General features: G+C 39.1%; 1 pseudogene; it reads right to left on the bottom strand.

Moving 5' to 3' along the window:
* Positions 1 to 1800: 1800 nt before the first annotated feature.
* LOC105723051 (elongation factor 1-beta-like) lies at positions 1801 to 2481 on the bottom strand (annotated as a pseudogene).
* Between the last annotated feature and the right edge of the window lie 2099 nt (positions 2482 to 4580).

Here is a 4580-nt window from a genome sequence, read left to right as displayed (position 1 = left end):
GAATTTAAAAGCATTCCTCCTGAGAACTGCTACAAGACAAAGACAAAAACGAGACTGCTACAAGACACTCTCACCACTTCTATTCAACATAGTACTGGAAGTCCTAGCCAGAGCAATCAGACAAGAGAAAGAAAGAAAGAGCATCTAAATCAGTAAAGAGGAAGTCAAATTGTTGCTGTTTGCTGATGATATGATCATATACCTAAGAAATCTCCAAAAAGCTCCTAAACTTATCATTTTAAGTTGATGGATAACACTGTATGTTTTATCATGTGTAACATGCTGTTTTGAGGTATATATACATTATGGAATAGCAAAGTCTAGCTAATTAATAAATGCATTACTTCATGTAGTTATTGTTGTGGCAAGAACACATAACATCCACTCTCTACATTTTTTAAGAACACTATACATTGTCACTACCTATAGTAACCTTGCAGTATAATAGATCCCCTGAACTTTATTCCTACTATCTAACTATAACCATGAGTCACTTGAGCAACATCTCTGTACTCCCCATCTCAGTAACTATCCTGCCTCTGATAACCACCATTCTACTCTCTACTTCCATAAAATCAATATTTTTCGATTGTACATATGAGTGAGATCCTGTGTTATCTGTACATCTGTGCCTGACTTACTTCACATAATGAAAGAAATTGAAGAAGGCACAAATAAATGTAAAAATATCACATGTTCATGAATTAGAATAATTATTAAAATGTTCATACAACCCAAACTGATCTACAAATTCAGTGCAATTTCTATCAAAATACCATTCACATTCTTCACAGAAGCATTAAAAAAAAAAAAAATTCTAAAACTTGTATGGAACCACAAGAGACCCAAAATAGCCAAAACAATCTTGAGCAAGAATAACAAAGCTAGAAGCATCACACTATCTAAATTCAAAATATAATACAAAGCTATAGTAACCAAAACAGCATAGTACTGGCATAAAAACAGACAGCCAGATAGAACAGTGCAGCTTTTTAAAAAATTCTTTATAATTAGAGCTTGTAGGAAAGCGAGACAATTACATTTTAATATGCTACATGGCCCCCTACTTGTATCAGCTAATCAAGTAGCTGTTGTAATTTGTAATTTCTTTGAAAACCAATACAAGATGTACTATGGGAAATATTATGGAAGCAATTTGACATAATTATAAGATCAGAAAATTTAATGACAATGCACTGCTGGAATATGGAATGTTAGTATATAAACTTATCCATTATTTTTTAAAAGGACTATATAAGTGCTTGCTTTTTTCCTCCATTATTCTGGTGTCACTTTTAAATGTGCATAGTTGAACCTGCTATTAAGCTGAATTACTAAAGCAATAATACTACTGCTAGCATCTTGTGTTAAAAGTTTTTTAGGTTATTTCACATATTAAAGAATATTAGTGGTGGCCCAATAGTTTTAGTGACCAGAAGTTTTCATTTAATGTAATTTCCACGGTAAAAATAGGGTTTTACAGTCCCATACACTGATTATACAGACTATTTCTTAAACATGAAGGGCTTTATCACTCTGCGTATTTTTCTGAGGACCACTGATATTTTACAGAGAATTTTTAAATTGCAAAATTTTAATGCAAACTCTAAAAAAGTATAGGAAATGTGACATGGCCTCATCTCAAACCTTGAACACTCCTCAAGAGTCATAATCTCTAAGCCTCTTGTCACTGTCAGGTAAGTGCTTTAAAATAGTTTAAGCAATGCTAGGTATGAAGACTCTGTATTTTTTTTTAAATCTTTCAAGGTTTTATTTAAATGCCATAATCCAAGATGGAATTTAGATCTTGTTGAAAGCAGCCACATCCATGGACTGCACATAGTCCTCAAAAGCAGCGATCTGCTCCTCCAGCATATCTGTTCCAACTTCATCATCTTCAACTACACACTGTATTTGAAGTTTCTTAATTCCATATCCCACTGGAACTAGTTTAGACAAGCCCCAGACTAAGCCATCTGCTAGAATACTTCTGAGGCACTCCTCTAATTTCGCCATATCTGTCTCATCATCCCAAGGTTTCACGTCTAGTAAGATGGAAGACTTAGCAACAAGTGCAGGTCTTTTGGTTTTCTTTGATTCATATCGTGTGAGACCTTCTTCCCTCAGCCTCTTTGCTTCTTCACGTTCCTCCTCATCATCAGATCTAGAGAGATCAATGTCGTCATTATCATCTTTACTATCTGTAGCTCCACTTCCTGTAGTGTCTTCCACATCCGCAGGACCATACTTGCCCAAAGCTTTCTTCACTCCTGGCAGTCTGGCCTTTTCCTTTTCATGAGACTTGATGTGATTATGCCAACATAGGGCGTGCCACAAGTCGGCAGGCGGTGGGCTGGACACTGCTTCAAATACTGCCACATCTGCTTGTGATGGCACCTACCCCTCGATGTAGCTCTTGTCCTCCAGGTAGTCACTGAGCACCTGGAGGCCTGTGGAGCTTTTCAGGTCTCCCAAACCCATGGCGTCAGCTGTATCCGAGAGCTGGGAGCAGCAGAAAGAGAGAGCGTACACTATGGGCGGCCCGCGCTGAACGAGGGAAGAAAAAAAAAAACCCTCTATTTCAAATCAAGGTCTCAAGTTGTTCCAAGAAGAGCAGCTGCAGTGGTGGAAAGAGCTCTTTGTCAGGATTAGGAGGTATCAGTTTAAATCCTAGCTCTTCCACTAACTAGCTTTGTGAATATGGGTCTCAGTATCTCATCTGGAAAACAGGGGAGTTGAATTCTTATTCTAAAATTCCTTTTTTTTTTTTTTTTTTTGAGACAGAGTCTCGCTCTGTCACCAGGCACCAGGTTGGAGTGCAGTGGCAATCTCGGCTCACTGCAACCTCCACCTCCCAGGTTCAAGCAATTCTCCTGCCTCAACCTCCCGGGTAGCTGGAACTACAGGTGCACACCACCACGCCCAGCTAAATTTTTTTGTATTTTTAGTAGAGACAGGGTTTCACCATGTTGGCCAGGATGGTCTCGACCTCTTGACCACGTGATCCGCCCACCTCGGCCTCCCAAAGTGCTGGGATTACAGACTTGAGCCACCGCGCCTGGCCTCTAAAATTCTTATTCTACAAGATTTTTCTAATCTAAAGAGAAGACCAGATGTTTGCTCTAAGAATAATAATACCCAAACTGATTCCCTACCAGTGCATCCAAGCTAGTTGTACACAATAGCCTTGTCTATGTTTTGCGATTCAATGGCACTTAAACTTCAGTCACTGAGTGCAGTCATGGTGATCAAACACAGAGCTCTTGTAGGAGGTGGGAGATGAGAAGGTGCCATCGTGTTTGGCTCATCCTTGCCAGGGGCCTGTGTGGCTATCTCCTAAATAAGAGAAAGTAATATCATTGACAAAATGGAGTAAGAAAACCACGATGACCTGGCAAAAGTCTTGGAGTTCCAGAGCAGGTGGGATACCACACATTCCCATGATCTCTAGCTTCCTTTCCAAGCACACTATTTACGATAGTGTTCAGCTTGCATTTTCTTGTCACTAGTACCACGCAGAAAGAAAGGCTGTGGGGAGATATAATACTTTCTGCTGGTTTACCTGAATTGAAGATGGTAGGTTAAAAATATCGAGGATTTGCATTTCTCATATTAAGTTATTAAGTCCAAAAGCTTTTCTGTCCTCAGGCAAAGATCTAATTGTGCAACCGTGCAGGGTGATAAATAACTATGAGTGCAGAAACCTCAGAAACCTTATAGGCCTCAACTATCTATGTCCACAGGCAGGGTATAGGGTCAAACATCCAACTGACAGCTGGGGTTGGGATTACAAATGATTTTTTAAAGTCATGATAGTCCTCAAAGCTTTCAACTAGGTATTCAAAAGAACTAAAATGTATCATTAATCTACAGGTCTTACCTTACTGGGACATTAGTGACCTAAACACTTTCGCCATAGGTTGTGATTCATTGCAAAGCTATCTTGAAGAAATGCATGTTAAGAGGGGAAAAGTGTTGCTTTTGGCTTTTGCTTCCTATGAAACACTGGTGTGAAAATATGGCTGCACATAGGAATCAACCAGAGTGATTAAAAAAGAAAAAACAAAACTGATGCTTCTGTTCCAGTTTTGGAGATCCCAGTTTAATTGGTCTGAGTGCTGCCGACGGGGGGTCTCCAAGTTCATTGCTGTCAGGTGATTCTAATGTATAGCCAGGGCTGAGAACCACTGCTTATCGAGGCTGCCAGCTAAGGGGCCGGTTGGTCATTTTTGTGATTGTTAGCTTAGATGTAGAACACCTGTTCACTGAGAAACTAGGCTGAGGCGGCAATTCATTCTATTCAGAGCACAAAATCACATTCAGTTGTTAATGGCTTTTTCACTGCACTGACCTTCGCTGGATTCAAACCAACAATGACCTTCGCTTTCCATTGCCTGTAATTAAGGATGTCTGCAACCACCATAATCTAGTTTGGGGCTTGATTAATTCTCATAATTACCAAATGCATTTTTGCAGCTGTAGAAAAAGAAGGTCTAGGCCACTGAAATGAGATAGTTCCACAATAGGAAAAAAAATAAACTACAATAATATTTAGCCTTTATTTCATGTTTAATCATTAT

This window comes from Aotus nancymaae, unplaced genomic scaffold (genome assembly GCF_030222135.1).
Source record: "Aotus nancymaae isolate 86718 unplaced genomic scaffold, 86718_ANA_hifiasm-v0.15.2.pri h1tg000011l, whole genome shotgun sequence".
In the NCBI taxonomy this organism is placed as follows: domain Eukaryota; kingdom Metazoa; phylum Chordata; class Mammalia; order Primates; family Aotidae; genus Aotus; species Aotus nancymaae.
The sequence above is the reverse complement of the archived record's forward strand: the minus strand, read 5'-3'. Positions and strand labels throughout refer to the sequence as shown.